The sequence below is a fragment of the Ictidomys tridecemlineatus genome, chromosome 6 (genome assembly GCF_052094955.1).
Source record: "Ictidomys tridecemlineatus isolate mIctTri1 chromosome 6, mIctTri1.hap1, whole genome shotgun sequence".
Lineage (NCBI taxonomy): Eukaryota > Metazoa > Chordata > Mammalia > Rodentia > Sciuridae > Ictidomys > Ictidomys tridecemlineatus.
In genome coordinates, this window is record NC_135482.1 from 25,455,151 (window position 1) to 25,472,293 (window position 17,143).

Consider the following 17,143-nt stretch of genomic DNA (forward strand, 5'->3'; position numbering starts at 1 on the left):
CATTAGCATTGCATATGACTGAACCTGTATGTTCAAGTCTGTTCTGACTCTCTATATTATGGGGATAGTATGCTTAGAGCTTCCTGTGGGTGTCTGCTGGTGGCTGAGACACAGTTACAATTGATAACAGCCCGAGCAGCTACACTGCTATCCTGATTTAACCCCAGGGACTTAATTGTGTTTTCCTTAGTTCAGATTTTAATTGCTTTATTGGGAAACAACCATGGTTACTATCTTACCCACTTTGTCAAACATATATACATACATATATATGTGTATATGATAAATATATATAAATAAGCAAATAAACATTCAGAGAGGCCAAGAAGGTCATTTAGATTAAAATTTGTGAAAGGAAGGCATTTCTTCTCTGATAGAAATAAGAATGCATTTCCTCGTCCCAGTTGGGATCTGCATGAAGTACATCATCCAAAACAAGGATGTATTCTTTCCTTTCAGGGAATATTTACTACATCCACAAAATTTTTTCCTTCCTTCCTTCCTTCCTTCCTTCCTTCCTTCCTTCCTTCCTTCCTTCCTTCCTTCCTTCCTTCCTTCCTTCCTTCCTTTCCTTCCTTCTTTCGATGATGGTGAGGATTGAACCCAGGGATTCAGATACACTAAGCAAGCACTCTATCACTTCATCACAAACCTAGTCCCCCACACAATTTTTACCTTTGGAAAAATATGACAATATAATTTATTTAAAGCACACTATTTTAAATTGTTCAGTGGATATTTACATATGCATCCATGTATGTGTGCTACTACTGGTAAACATATATATATATATATATATATATATATCTTATTTGTATCAGGACATTGAGTGAGAATAAAAAGAAGTAGAGGATGAATCTAGACTGAGGGGAGCCCTGTGTCAGGCACCTGCAGGACCCGCCCCCCATCCAGGCTATCTAGTTTGATATTTGGATGGGCACAATGAGGTCCATTAATTGTCCTCATTTTAAAGATGAGAAAACTTGGTTTCCAATTAGCTGAGTAATTTGTCCATGTCACACAGACAGAATTTGAAACTAGATCTCTTTTGCATTGTTAGACAATTGCCAACAAACCCTGGTACACTTGCTTAACTTGGGCTTCCCTGACCTCAGAGCCTGAGATATTTTATTTGAAAAGTGATAGCACAGAGGAAGACTGAGGCACAAGGACAGCTGTGAGACAGGGAAGGACAGAAGAGGTATTGATTTGGCCACTACTGCAGATAGCTTCTGGACCCCTCTGAGGAGCCCTGTGCATCGCATCTCAATAGTGCTTTCTGGAAGACCAAGGTAGGTACTATGCATCCATTGCTTCCATCATCTGTTGGTCAAGGGTGGTCCCATGTCATTAGCTCCCCTCTGACATCTGGATTGTAATGTGCACATACCAGGCAATTTCCTGTGGGCATATTGCATGCACTGGACATGGAGAAGTCTTGGGACAGAAAGCAACAGGTATGTGGTGGAGTCCCAAGTAAGACACAATCAGATTGCACTTGTGTAAAGCTGGACAAAGACTACACGACCCCTCCCCCCCCACATACACCTAGAGTAGTGGCTGCAGTAGAAGACGGGGCTGAGAAGAGAGGAAGAGGTGTGGGAGCAGTATCCAGTACACAAACCAAGAGGGTTCTGGTAATGTAGACCCAGATTGGGAAACAGTTTTCCAGTAACATGCCTCTTCTTGTGGCAGAGATTTCAACCTGAACCCACATCTATTCTTCTGCTGGAATTCATGTCTGGGCATGTTTGAGAAATTAATGGGGCAGACCTAAGAGAGTCTATTTGTATGCATTTGTGTGCATGACTTCTTTTGTTTTTTTTTTCCTGAGGGAAGGGAAAGACATGTCTATGTCTAAGAACTTGGAAAGAGATACAGGGGAAATAGAAGGGCCAAGTGGTAAGTACTGCATAGCAAGGCCTGAACTCAATGGAAAAATCAGCTCAGGCAGAAAGGGAATGATCTATTTTATAAGGGATCCCATGCCTTGATATCCAGCAGCCTAAGCTCTTTAAAAACCCAGGTGACAAAGTGTGATCTAGAAGTCAGGGACTTGGTGCTCTTCCCACTTCTGCATGGTTCTGTAGAGAAGATGGAATGTTTACAAGCAATAAACACAGTGTGGGTACTTGCAAGATCGTTGTTCCATGTGCTCTGGTTTCCCTGTGTGTTTACAGACTAAGGAATAGTTTTTAGGGATGTTAGCAGCTATCATAACTGGGGAACTGAACCAGCCTTCAGAGATGGCTCAGGGGTGGTCCAAGCAGTGGGGGACAGGAAGAAGGGTTGACAAGTGAGCAGAGCAGGATGCAGGGATAGCTAGCTCTAGGTGGCCATTTAAGATGGAGACCCAGTCATGGGAACTGGGCAAGGGGTTGTATCTGGGTAGAATAAAGTAATATTCAAGGCCCTGAAGAAACAGCATATGGAATAGGAATCCAAGATGTAGCTCAGGAAGGCATGGGGGCGGAGCCAAATATAATCTAAAGCAGATGTAATTATATGGCAACCAGGGCAGAATCTGGTTATGGAAAACACCCAGCCTTGGGATGGACTGGACTGAGGCTCCATCTGCTTTCTTTGCCTGGAGTGGGTCTGAAAGGTAAAAAGGCTGTTTACTAGTTAAACGGGCAAGTGGGCAACAGGGTAATGAGTCAAACAGATCTTCACAGTTATCAAAAAGTTCCCTGTGTCTGAATCTGCTAACCAGGAACAGGGATCTGGTTATTAAATTAAAGTTTGTTTGCAACAGGGCTTGTAAGAAAGGACTTCTTCTGTTAAAAGAACTGCTTTCTTTTTTCTTTTTTTTTTTTTTTGCAGAATCTCCCAATTTCCCAGAGAAGTCAGCATGTGACCTAGTCTACTCAATCAGAATAATCCATCTCCATGGCTTGGGATAGGCAGGGAACCCTAGAAGGCTCAATCAGATTATGTCCAGATTTGCTATTTAGGTGCTTAGTGAGAAAATGGGACCCTCCCTCATTTTGGGATCACAAGCTATAAAGATAATTTAGATTAAAATTGCTTCCTGTTCCCTTTTCCAGATGCATGGGGAAAAGCATGTGTAAAAGAGAGAATGAGTCCAATATTAGGAAAGAGTCCCAAATGAAGAGAGAGAGATGAGGATTGAATACAGAGAGACAGGGTCCTGCGGACTTGGACCCTGAATCCAGCCATGCCTGAAACCAAACTAGCCCTGTTCTTTCACGAACCAATAAATTGTTTTATTGAAGCCAGTTTTAAGCCAATTTTTTCAGCTGAGTTTCTCACGCTTGCAATGAAAGGAGATCACATGAATACATTTGCCTTCTTAAGATAGAGCTGCTGTGTCCACTTACAGCTAGTCTGAACTTTAGAGGTTGCCTGGAAAAGAGGTTCTGTTGCTCTTCATCAGGACACTGACCACTTGAGAGCGTGAATGGCTAGTGCTCCCTTTCTGGCAGAAGCCAGGTGATATCAGACCCGTGTCACTGCCCAGCACTGCTTTCGATGTATACTTATTCTTTGGAGAGACTGAGCATACGTGGTCTTTTCAGACCGAGGATGAAATTGCCAGCCCTCTCCTCTTTGTATCACACCTATAATTCAAATTCCGACCTTTCTCCGGAAACTGGATGCTGGTTTTTATTTTCTGTTTGAGAGCTCAATGCTCAGCTCACACTCAACAAGTCTGAAACAGCACTCAGCACTCTCTGGTGTTATTGATGGCAGTCCTATTATGCCAGTCACCTGCTCTAAAGCAGTTCAGGAGAGGCCAACTCAAAATATGTCCCTTTGGTGTATCAGTTACTTTTTGCTGGAGGCCCTTGAGAAACGGAAGAAGAGCTTTCTGACCTTCCACCTTTCTTACCTAAGAAGATAATGTCCCCTGATCTAGGGCCTCTCCCTGTGCCAGCAAGAGAAGAGCATCCTTATCCACAAAGACTGGGGATCAACTCTGACATGGATCTGTATGAATTTACTAAAATAGCCCTCATCTTCCACAACCCCCCATATATCACCTAGTGACTTCCCCACAATTTCTTAGGACCAGTGTGGTTGAAGGTAGAGGAGAAAACAGCTTTCTTTCTCTTTTCCCACAGCAGGGAATCAGACAACTGCAACATTAGCTTCCCCAGTTCCCCTTGCAGCTATGCATGACTTGAATTCTGGCCAAAAAAAGTAAGGAGGGTGTGACAGGGTGGAAGCTATGGGAAAGTATTTTAAAAGTAGGATGTGCAGGAATGCTCTCCTTGGGCTTCCTGCCTCCCCCTTTTTCTTCCTTGGGAATGCACAAGAATACTCATGGGCATAGCAGCCATCCTGGCACCATGAGACCTTGAGAATAAGGATATGTTCACAGGATGGCAGAGAACAAAGAAAGAACCCTGTTTCCTTGATGATGTCATCTGACTACCGTGAAGCCGTGGGCTATTTTCCCCACACTCCTTGTTGTACAAGACAAAACCAAAAAAAAAAAAGAAACTCTACTTGAGTAATGTCATTATTAGGTTTCCTATTGATTGCAGCTGAATCAAATGCTAATTGTTTCAGTCATCTATTAGGAATATTAAGTGTAATTCTAAAGAAACAGAATTTTATTCTATAAGCACTTTTAAAAGGAATCTAGGGGATGCTGTTATCAGAAAACCCTCTCCTTTGGCTGTAAGTATCCATACTCCTGGAGCCTCTATTCAGTCTCACCTCTTTATGGAAGCTTCTGTTCCTGTCTTGGTTCCCTTTGTCTTTACTTTGTGTTGGATAATTATCAAGTATAGATTAGTGATATTATGCATTGTTAACTGATGTTTTGTTGTAAATTACATATCTCCAATACTATTTAAAGTGCATTTCTTAAGTATGGGTCAGTGACATGTACTGTCACTGATTTGTTGTGGACTTAAGCTATGTATCTCCAGCAGGCCTTCAAGTGCTTTGCAGGATGTGGCTATATTTTATGCTCTCTCTCTCCCAGAGTGCCCAGGCTGGAAAGAATTGCACAGTGGGTTGGTGCTCAGGCCTGGGACCCTTGTGTTTGAATCCTGGCTTCAACAGAAAATATTCATAGATCTCAGGCAAGGTTTTAACACTCTCTGGGCCTCCATTTCTGCATCTGGGGAATGTTAATAAAATTTGCCTTATAAGATTATTTCGAGGCTTGAATAAAATATTTTCATGAATTCCTTAGCATCATTTTAGTCACCCTTAGGTATGCAGAAAATAGACTTCTTTGATGGCCTCTCAGTAGTCATGTGCTTTCCAATGGGACTTCACAACTCTTTCCATCATAGGGAGTACTCCCTGACTCCACCCTGGAATCTGGGTAGGTCTTCCTACAGAATGTGGCAAAGGTGATGCTATGTTCCTTCTCAAACCAGGCCTCAAGAGGCCCTGTCCCTTTCCACTCTCCACCTGGAGACTCCTGCCTTTGCCATAGAGCAAGCTCAGGAGAGCAGTGGAGGATGAGAGACCTTGTGGAGTAGAGATGAGTCTTCTCCGTGGAGATGGGTCTTCTCCCCAGAACAACCAGCCTGCCAATTGGCTACAGATACATAAGTGAGTTCAGCCAAGATCCAAAAAGTACTCCGGAAACCCACGCATGAGCAATAATACATTCTAATTGTTCTAACCCAGTACGTTTCGGGAGGTTGATTATGCAGTAATAACTGACATCAGCTCTAGGACCTAACAGGAACAAGGAACTTAAACCAATTGATTTACTCCTGTAATTCCAGTGCTTAGAATAGTGTGTTACATAAGCAGGTGTTCAACATATGTGTATGTTAAATGAATTCCTGAATATAATTATGATGATTATCATCTCAAGGAGTCACGGTGGGAAGTGAATGATAATCTGAAGAAAGCATTTAATGTTGTTTCTGGCACACTGACTTTTCAATAAACGCTGACTATTAACGGGGTGATGGTCAATGACTGGTTACTTGATTACCATCTTTTTCATACATATAAAGCTAGCTAACTGGGTAATAGCATCCTAAACCCTGTTGTTGAAGAAATTTCCCATCTCAGAAAACTTAACATTAATCATAGTTTAGATTTTGAGCTGGTCACATAATAAACAAACAAATAAAAGCATAGCTAAAATGTTCCAGCAAACTTTGAGAATTCCATGAAAACTGTTCTTGGGATTCTGGAGTGTGGAGCTAAAGGCATGGTCCTCAGAACCCCCACAAAAACTGTTACACCACGTGATAAGTTCCCAACTCCTCTCAGTATGCTGCTTTTCCACACTGGGTAGGCACCTCAGTACCCCCTGCAGGGAGCCTTGTCCCCTGTGACACTGCCCATCGCCATGGAGGTGAGTGGGGTGGGGCCAGGGGCCCTAAAACTAGTGGTGATTCCTCCCTTAGGCATCCTGGCTCTGGTCCTGCTTGTTAGCTTTGCTATGGTAAAAAGAGGCCTCTTCATCTTCCTCAAGCAGAAGACTCACACTCTGTGATCTCCCAGTGACCTCATTAGTTCCCAAATTGCATTCTGCCTGCTAGAAAGATGAACACATTGTCCCTTCTCTGTGGGACTCATTATTTCCATTCTGGAGACTGTCATTTATGAAAATCTGACTTTCTTTTATCGTGTGTTTACCCTCCGCAAAGCCAAGAATATTGTAATTGTCTGTGGTGTTTTGAAAACACTTGTCACAAACTGAAGCCAAATGCTGATGAATGTGAAGTGTTTTGAAGAACTCAGCTTTTGGCTCATTAACTGGACTTGAATGGCATCACCCATCAGCTTTCAGTTCTGATAATCGCTAACAGATTGGTGATAATTTAGAATAACGGTGTGGGCAGAGTCGTATGTTTCCTCCATATTGAACATTTTGCACGTATGAAGGCCAGTCCTAGAGTTGGGAGATGTGGTCCCAGACTTACTACAAGAAAGACTTAAGAACACATCAGCATACCTCTCAGGGTCTCAGTTTCCTTATCTATAAAACAATGGTCTTTGAATGGATGATCTTCAATATCCTTCCTCACTGAAATTCTGTAGTGTTAACATTACCCACTGTGGTCTTGAGTTGCACGATAAGCACAGGTTAATTTTAGGAAAGTCATAGACACACGGGGTAAAGCTGACACACATGGGGTATGAGCAAAGTTGTTAGCTTCTTTCCCTTCTTCTCCGCATTTTTTTCTATATTAAAAGGGAAAGAAATGTTCTCTCTTGGCTTGCAGGATAAGCCCTTAATCAAATGTTACATACCATCTGTTTGAGACAGTATTTGGTAAGTCAAACTTAAGTAGCTATAATCACTGTGGAATCTGAAACTGTTTCCTGTTATCCTGTCTGTTTTCTGAGGCAGACAGGAGATAGTCTAGCATCTTAACCCCACACAAAACAGTAATATTACAAGGAAGAGAGACACTGGTTTTGAGGCCCATGTTTTGAAACTGCTTATTGAATTTGCTTTTCTTTTTCTCCCGAGATTTCCTAGTTATATATGCTGCTCCTGACTCCCCCTTTAATTTGGAAGGTCTCTAACTCTTCAACATGCATGCTGTCTTCCTTTCTAGCCCACTCCTTGGTGAAATTGTTGAGGATTTCAACATACGTGTTGGTAGTTTTTACTCTGATATAGAATATGGTGGGCCCAGGAATATTAACGATTGGCTCAAGGTCACATAGATGGCTCCTGACAGAGCATGTTAGATTACCATGAGAATTAATCAGGCAATGTATATTAAGGGCCTCATGAAGTATAAACCCATGAGCGGCTCTCCAGGAGGCCCATGAACTACTCCCCAGCAGATGTTAGGATAAAGGAAATTGAGAGCTTAGCAGCCTACCTCTTTTGCTTTCGGTAGCCCTCAGCTGTGGTCATTTATTTCTCATTTGAAGACTATAAAAATAGCCCTTTGAAAGCTGTCTCCCTTTTTCCTTCCAACATTAAACATATTTTCTTAAAGACTTCCTTTTTCTTCTTTTGGCCGGATAACATATGATACACCATTCTTTTCTATTTAAGAGGCTGGGGTCATTGTCTGGAACTGCTGGCCAGCTCTTGCAGGCTGGGGAGGTGGTGACAGCCAAAGAAAGATGGATATCGTCTTGCGTTCACCACTGGTCCTAGCCCATGGGTTGGGTTACCTGGGTAGGGGAATCCCCATATGTCAAATACCTTCCAGGGTATTAAGTGTCATGTAAACACAGCTCCTCGGCTGCTGCCCTGTGAGTGTCCGTTGTCACCTGCTAAAAAGCCAATGTCATGGGCTGTTTACTTGATGTGGAGACAAGAAACTGCACCTATCTGGAAGCTTTCAAGTTCTTAAGTTTTAACCCTGGACAGCAGCACTGCTGTAGTGTCTGGAAATAGCAAAAAGCATTGATGGGAGGGTGTGGGATTGTGGCCTGACCTCATAGAACTCACCTTGCACATCGGGGTGCAGCAGGGAGGTTTGGGGTTTGGACATACGGGATTGCCCAGAGGAAGTCCTTGGACTAGGTGGAGCCTGAGGATCTGGTGTTCTGTCCCATGTTCTGCTGTGTATACAGGAAGAGCTACTCTCAGAGATATAGCTTGCACAAAGGACTGTGAAAGTCCTATTTAAAAAAACAAAACAAAAAAAAACAACTTAAAATGTTGGGTGCCAGGCAGGTATTGTTATTGACATTCCAAAGTTAGAAAAACTAAAGTTGTGGATAAGGCCCAAATTCACTCTGTAATGTCTTGGTTAAGGCACAAATAAAATCCAAGTCTCTATTCCTGATCTACTTCTCCTTTTCTGTTAAAACAGACCTCAGGCCAAGGCTGCAGCTCAGTGGTAGAGCACCTGCCTAGCATGCACAAGGCCCTGGGTTCACCCAAAACAAACAAACAAAGAACAACCTGAGAACTAACTTCTGGGTCTAGGTTTTAGCTTTCTGATGTTTAATTTGGCCCTCCCATTGCTGGAGCAAGGCAGCTTCTTGTTTTGACCTATTTTTCTTTTTCTTCCTTTGGAGGAAGTTACTTCACTTCCTGTTCCTGACCTTTATGGGGGAGGGTGGGACCTCATGGCAACATTTGTATGGTACTCTACTCAAATGATAGCTCGATGCAGCAGAATATGTGATTTGCAGTAGGAGAAGTGATTCAGACATGATCTCATGTCACAGGAGAGGTAGCAAGACAGTAGTGCGCCAACTTTGAGGTCAGATTATTCTGAGTTTAAGTCCCAACTCTGTTGTTCCCTGGCTGTGCCACTCTGGTCAAGTCCCTTACACTCTATGTAGCTCAATGTCCTGGTCTGTAAAAGGGGTAAAAAGAATCTCTTAAGATGAGATAATCTTTGGAAAGTCCCTATAGCATAAAGGATATTCAGAAAATTGTGTGTGTGCATATGTGTTTTGCCATTCTTTACAAAATGCACATGCATAAGACAGCAGTGATATTCTGTACATAACATGTAAAAACTAAATATATTATTTAGGTAAGCTAAGTGACTCAATAGCTAGCATAAAGTAGTTTTTAGGGTTATCTATGCTATATGCCAAGTGAAGATCTCCTGTTAATGAACTTTAAATATATTAATAAGAGAATGCTTGTGCTCCTTGCATGGAAGCACAAAATAGGACAATACTTTGTGCCCCTGGGACAATAAGGATGCACCAAGGCAAATGCAATCATATAAGTTATGCATTGCAAGTGAACTCAATTTTCTTACACTACCAGGGCATATGATTCAAAAGGTTAAAAAAAACTATATGAAAACATGTAATCGAACATGTAATACCCTTCAATACTAATAATGGAAGTTTTAAATTGAAGTAAAGTCATTTATGTAGAAGTTTTTGATTGAGAATTAAGATGTTTAAAAACCTAGCCTACAGAATAGATTCTTGTCTTTAAATGTAACCAGTTTGAAGTGATGTTTTCAATATTTAACATTTGAAATCATTACATTCTGCGCTCTCTCTCTCTCTCTCTCTCTCTCTCTCTCTCTCTTTCCTCTTCAAATAAAAACGTATGTCTGTCTTTAGGGTTCACAACAGAAACTTAAAATCCCTCTATCTGTTATGCACTGAGATTGGCAATAGGCGGGGGAGCAGCTATAAAACCACGTCACATAACCTTGCTCCAAAAGAGCTTATATTCTTGCAAATCCTTAGATTGAAACATTACAAATAAAGCTGGCAATAGCAATTAAAGGGAAGTAGGAAGTCCCCTCCCCGTCTCTGTCTCTTTTTCTCCTTCTCTGTAAAATAGGACATATAAAGTGAATTGGGACACCAACTAATGTTCATCCCTCCCCAAATAGAATCCTCAATTATTTTCTCCCAGACAATAAATTAAAAACTGTATATTAGGAAATAGTAGTTTAAAATTCTGAGCAATTATTACACATTCATTTCAGGTAGAAAAGAGTAGCTTTTCATTTCTATAATTGCTAGATGCATAGAGCTGCCCTCCCAGTCTACGACAATCCAAGTTCTCATTTGCATCCTGGAGGCACAACACCCTTCTAGGTCTGCATGTGAAAGGTGACCATTTGTCCCTTCCATCCATACATACCACCCAGCTTATTAATAAAGTATTACATAAGACAGAGAAAGAGGATGTTCCCAGCATGCCGTGAATAAAACATAAACTTCCCAGTTGTATTTCTTTTATTCATCTACTTATTCACGCTCTCATTCACTCACTCACTCATTTGATCAAGACATATGTAATGCCTACCATGTTCTAGACCCTATGTAGATGCTGAGATTCAGAGATGAATGTGATGTCACAGTTGTTCTAGATGAACTAATAGTTTAAATAAGATTCCTTGTCCTGGGGTCTGTGAACCCCAGTGGGTGTGAAGTTGGGCTTAGGAGACTTGGAAATCCCTTTGAAATGAAATAAAATCATGGGTTTGAATGTGTATAAATATATATATATTTTTCTGAGACACGGACAGACTTATATTTTTCATCAGATTGTAAGGGGATTGGGATCCAGAAAGGATTAAAAAGCAACTGGCCTAGAAAGGGAAGAACCTGAGCCCTGGCTCTAACATGTAGCCATCATTTCCTTAACTCGGATGGGAACTCAGGCAGGAGGTGGCCTGTGTTTCTGATCCTGCTGCTCCACAATCAGTGTGCTTCCATATCTGATTCCATCTCTGATTCTTCTTTCTCCTAAGTTACTCTTATATCTTCATTTTGAATTCCTAATAAGGAACATTGGGTTGGTCCAATAAATCACTATCGTTTCTGTTGGAGTGTACCTTTCTGCTGGGGCCCCTCAAAAGTTTTTGAATATTCATTGATTTTTAACAGCAGTCCGTTGGGTCAAGCAATGGACCAACAACCCACTTGGCTCTAATTTGTTACGCTGGGTTGGAGGCTGGGGAGAGTCGCTGGGAGCAGATGTGGCCACAGCTATCTAAAACCTTGCCAAGGAATTCTCCTGGAAGAGACTGAATGAAAGGACATTTCCTGAGAAGTCAGTTGCAGGTGTGATGGTCCTTGTCCTCAAGTATGAAAGATACATTTAGGGGAGGATATTGGGTCAATCTATGCATTAACTTGCCAGGTCCCTCTTGGGATAGGTTAATAAAATCATGAGTTGTGGGGCTGGGGTTGTGGATCAGTGGTAGAGTTCTGGTCTTGCATGTGTGAGGCACTGAGTTTGATCCTCAGCACCACATAAAAATAAATAAATTATATAAAGGTATCATGTGTATCTACAACTAAAAATTAAATTAAAAAAAGAAATTTAAAAATCACTAGTTGTGTTTAGGACCCCCCCCCCTTGTAAGTCCATGGAATATAAGAAATCTTACTGTCTCAGGCCTGTTTAAAATCTGAAACTATCATTATTCGTGTTAAATTGTCTCTGCTAACTGGTGACAGTGACCAGGAAGCACAGACACTAGAACAAAGTGTCTATTATTTGTGGTTCATCGTAGACTCTTACTTGCCACAAGTGAGGTGCCAGGGATTCAAAGGCAAATAGGACTTGCAACTTTTCCTTGCAGAGATCATGCTAGAATAAAAGTTATATTGTTTGATATAATGAGCAGTGTTCAACTGGAAATGGGCTGGAAACCAGAGGGCCAGAATTCTGGCTCTGACTCTGTCACTTACTGGTTGTGTACACTTGGCTCCAGTATTTAAATATATTCTGAACCTGATTTTAAGGCTCTTTCTTTATTTTAGAATGGAGACAAGGAAACCTACCCCACTTGGTTCTGTGGTTGTCAAAAGGACTAAATAAGATAATATATGTGAAAGTACTTTACTGTCAATTTCTAAAGCAAAACAACGCTTGGAAAAATCATTGCCTTAGTTTTGGGTATTATTGGCAGAACAGAACCCTTCATTACTGGCGCCATTCTAGTTCCTATCATTAAATGCATTGTTTGTCCTCTCGAGGTCTTTGTGAATATGTTTAAATGAAATCTGATCACGTTGGAAAAGTGTGTATTTTAATGGTATGCATTTAGTTCCAAAGAACATCTGATAAAGGCTTTAAAAGTTTTAAAGTACAAACTGAATTTTTAAAGTGCCAGTTAAAAGTTAATGAAGCAGGACCCACCAGGAGAGAGGGACTGTTTTGCTAAGAGTGAGATAGTGCCTCTGTCTTTTGCAAGAAGAAAGTTAGTAACCCTCAGAATTAGACTAGACATTTCCCAAGGGATTGATTGGTACAATGCCTACAGCTTTATTCAATTTTTTATAGAACTTTTGATCACGGGTGCCCAAAGTTCCTGGACAATTATGATTTTAAATGACTTGTCCATACTGAGTCAAGTGCATGAACAAGAAGTCTGATTTTAACCTGGTGAGGTGAAGTCTGTGAGTTAGTCTTTCACAAAGGAAAATAGAGCAGGCTTTCTTTGCAGACCTTTTGAGTTTCTGCATGTCTAGATCACTGTCCGTCCTGCTGAGGGCTTACATATTCTTGAGTGGAGCTGATTTCCCAACAGGAGTGTAAGACCCTTTGGGAACAGGAACTGTGTTACATGCCTAAAAATACTTAAGAGTCCTGCAGTGGATAGCACAGGAAGTCTCATAACCACAATGAGGCAGAATTCTTGGCCCTTTCTGGGTTCCAGAATATTGTTGATGGGAGGTATGCTCCGGTGGACTACTGTGGCAGCATTTGAAATAGTTCCTTAACTTTGGATTTTATGAAGACAACAGAAAAATCTTTTTGACAATGACTGAGTCAACAGATTGTGATGAGGGTCATACACAGTTTACCAGTTATATTTAGAAACAAGGAACTAAAACAAACACCCTAGTTATATATACCATGGATTTCCTTGAACTAAGGAATCGGCAATAATGGTCTGCCAGCATTGAGGATAAAGAACGTTGACTCTTGAGTCAAGCAGACTGGAGTCGGAATTTCAGCTCCACCATTAACCTAAGCTGTGGCTTTGGTTGGTTTACTTGATTCCACTAAACCCCTGTCTTATGGTCAGTAACATGGGAACAACAATAGTACTTCCTCTATAGAGGTTGTTATGAAGATTAAGAGGAGACCTATGTTAAAGTGCTTAGCGGGGTGGATGGCACAGAAGATGAGATGGAAGGCTGGTGGCTTTATTAGTCAAGGGAATGGTTTTTGAGTGGCTTCAGGTGGCAACCCATTTACTGTGCTCCAAATTGTCTTTGTCTCAAGAGCTCTGTGCCGGGCTTCCCCTCTCCCCTTTTTCTTTAGTAGTCACTATAAATCATCTGGTTTTAAAGTCCCTGTCTCCACCCTGAGTTGGAGATGTATGCATCCATCCTGTATGCAGGATCAGGGTGATTCCGAATGCCGAATGCTGAATACCACGGTGATTGATCGGAGCAGGAGGATTTAATGTCTCTAGGCCCAAAGAGACTTTTTTTTTTTTTTTTTTGCTGGTGATGCAAACTGAAAACAGATTCCCAGCCACCTCAGACAGGGCTCCCGGTGCACAACATCATTACATAGCCCAGCAACAGAGACTCAGACATTATAGTTTAATCGTTTAGTGCCCAAAGCCATATGGCAGAAGGCAATTTACTGCTTGATCCTGAAATGGCTCCATTAAATGAATGCCTTTTGATTTAATAATCATTAGCGTTACACAGAATTACACAGATGCTGACACTAAGTATGGGCTTCAGGGAGAGGTGAAACCGGATTGCCCTTTCATGTTCTGAACTTTGTAGGTAGGCTTCTGTTTGAATTGACATCTTCTGAGTTATCCCAAAGTAAGTGTGTTTTTTATTATTAGGGATCACTGACTTCACAAGAAAATTGGCTTCTTTGCTAAGCCTGGTTAGTTTGGCTGGGTAGAAAGAGAAAGGATGGAGTGTGACTCATTCCACATAAACCTGTGATGGGTTGAATCCCCAGGGACAAGATATCTTGTCCTCCAACTTTGAATCAGAGGAGAGTAGAGCTCTTTCTATGAATTTACATCTGTTTTTTGCTGAAGTTCCAGATTTCTGCCAGACTTCCTTCAGCTTTCTCTCTCACCTCCGTTGGCCTACTAATGGCCTATACAGGCTAAGGAATGGTAGTTTTATCTTGTCCACTGGATCAGGGTTACAAATACGTCATCTGATTGGAAACTTCAAGGGTGTGAAGGGAGGGGTGAGGCTGGTCTTTGAGAACTTCAATATGGCTTCAGAATTTAACATACTTGGTAAGGTCAACAGATGGTTCAAACAGTGGTATTCTCTTTGAATTCAGAGTTCCTGGAGAGTATGGACTGCTTTTTGTGCTCAAAGCCCCCATATCTGACGGTAATACGTGTTTGTTGAGTGAGTGAATGAATGAATGAATGAATAAAGCATCTGTAACGGGCCAATGCAGGCATTAGAGTATATGCTTAATAAGTGTAGAAGGGAATGACATGGCTTGCCAGAAAGACAGTAAGTGCCAATGAAGCCCTAGTTACCAATCACAGAAGTGTTAGTGCAAGGAGAAGTCAGTGAAGCCAGTGAATAAGAGCTTGCTAAAACAGAAAGTCATGACTAAAGACTGAGAGTTTCCCTGTACACACACACACACACACACACACACACACACAGTCAATTCTTTGTGATAAAGCCAATCCTTTGTGTTAAAGAAATTCTCTATCATTACTGACATTCCTTTCATGAGTCAAAATGTTTCTGTCTGTTTCAAAATAGCCCCTTTATTTCTATACTATATTTTGAGCACAGTTGTATTTTTCTGGGAAGGCAGTGGGCGAGAAAGATGTGCTTTCTGCCAGCAGCCACTCACCTTTTCTCGATGTTCATTACATGCAGTATTTCCAAAGTGACATATCCAGGCCATCCCATAATAGATTTCGCTGGTAGCAAGTATGCAAATGAAGGTTTGAGGTGAATTCAGTTCTTGAGTCCCACATGCTCGAATGTTCTTATAAATATTTCACTACCCTCTAATAAAATCTCTCTTTTCCTGGGATGGAGAAGAGTATTCGTTTCCTTTTCACTTTCAGTAACTTCTCTGCAATCGCAGGAGGAATTAAGCCTTAATACATTGACAGCAGCCTCGAAAACTTCAAAACCATCAATTACTCTCAGCCCCACCTTAGAAGTATTAAGTGAAAGCCATCAGGCAAAGATTATAATTAGAGATTGAAAGTGCTGACCAGAGAGCTCATGGGCCTTTCAAAATACTCCCAGGAGCTTGCTCAATTTCAAAAGGCTACTGGGAAGAACAGAAAGCCAACAGGGAGGGGGTGGGGGACCTCTAAGAATTGCAGGGTAGGGGAAGGTCGCTGTTAGAATGTATTTTGATTAGAGAGTTATCCCCAAAGTTGTCTGGTGAGATCTTTTCTACGAAAAGTCTACAAGGTCAAGTTGAATGACATCCAGAAGTTTCTTTTTGTGTCCCATCTTTTGCATGTGGGAATCAAGAAGCTTAATTCTACTGTGTGAAATCACGGAAGACCAGTGGGTGCCCATATGGGAATGATTGCCTGGTATGAAGAATTAGAAAGCAGGGCCTAAGCACTTGCCTATTAACTTGTGGAAATCTTGTTAGAATGGAATAAGGCAGTGCGGTTTCCATGTCTGACACCCTCAATAAGATGCCTGTGATTTTCAGCACGTGAGGTCTAAACCTGAACACACAACCGATGTGCTTTCTGCCAACCACCACTCACCTTTTCTCGATGTTCATTACATGCAGTATTTCCAAAGTGACATATCCAGGCAGTGACATATCCAGGCAGTGACATATCCATTAGGGAGAGCTTTCTCTGTACCAGGCACCAGGATGACATGGAGACACAAAGCCTTGCCCCTCAGCCACTCGACGTCTGTTTGGGTGGAAAGTGGTTTCCTATTGGTACAGCAGTCAGGTCAGGACTTCCTTCTCTGGATAGTAGGGCTAAGCAGAGTCAGCCTGAGGCCGCAGAAGAGAAAAAATGGCTTCCTTTTGTTTTGACCTCGTTGCCCTTTCCATGGCATCCTTGGTGGAAGTGCCCAAGTGCCCCCTTCTGAAAAAAAAGCTTAAGTGATTGACTTTTAAACTACACATTCAAATGTGATGGTGAACGGTATATAGGCATATATAAATTTTTTTAACTGAAACAGTAATTGTACATACTTATGGGATACAGTGTGACATTTCAATACATGGTGTAGTGATCAGATCAGGTTGACTGGCGTATCTATTTCTCCAGATATTTATCATTTCTTTGTATTGGGAGCATTCAAAACCCTCTCTACTAGTTACTTTTAAATATTCAATTAATTATCCTTCTTATGGATGGGTGTCAGGTGTCCCCCAAAAGTTCACCAGTAAGACAATACAAGAAGGCTTGGAAGGCAAATGATTGGGTTGTAGCCTTAACATGATCAGTGAATTCATCCCTTGATATGGATTAACTGGAAACTGAAGTGGTAGGGTGTGGCTGGAGGAGTGAAATTGGGGGCATGGCTTTGGGGTTTATATTTGTATCTGCCGAGGGGAGATCTCTCTCTCTGCTTTCTGATCATCGTGTGAGCTGCTCTTCCCTCTGCCACACTCTTCCACCACGATGTTCTACCTCACCTTGAGCTCCAAGGAATGGAGTCTGCTATCGATTGAGACCTTTGAAACTGTGAGCCCCCATATAAACTTTTCCTTCCCTGCAGTTGTTCTGGTTGGGTCTTTAAGTCACAGCAGCAAAAAAGTTGACAAAACCGTCATCACACATAGTTACCCTATTACACAATAGAACATTAGAAGTTATTCCTC

The 17,143-nt window shown here is 41.6% G+C and overlaps 1 long non-coding RNA gene across 1 annotated transcript; it reads left to right on the forward strand.

Moving 5' to 3' along the window:
- The first annotated feature begins 859 nt into the window (after positions 1 to 859).
- On the forward strand, positions 860 to 3,239 carry LOC144378311 (uncharacterized). The gene is made up of 4 exons (XR_013440009.1): positions 860 to 1,292; positions 1,394 to 1,457; positions 1,835 to 1,902; positions 3,048 to 3,239. It is a non-coding gene; the product is annotated as an uncharacterized LOC144378311 (long non-coding RNA).
- The last annotated feature ends 13,904 nt before the right edge of the window (positions 3,240 to 17,143 follow it).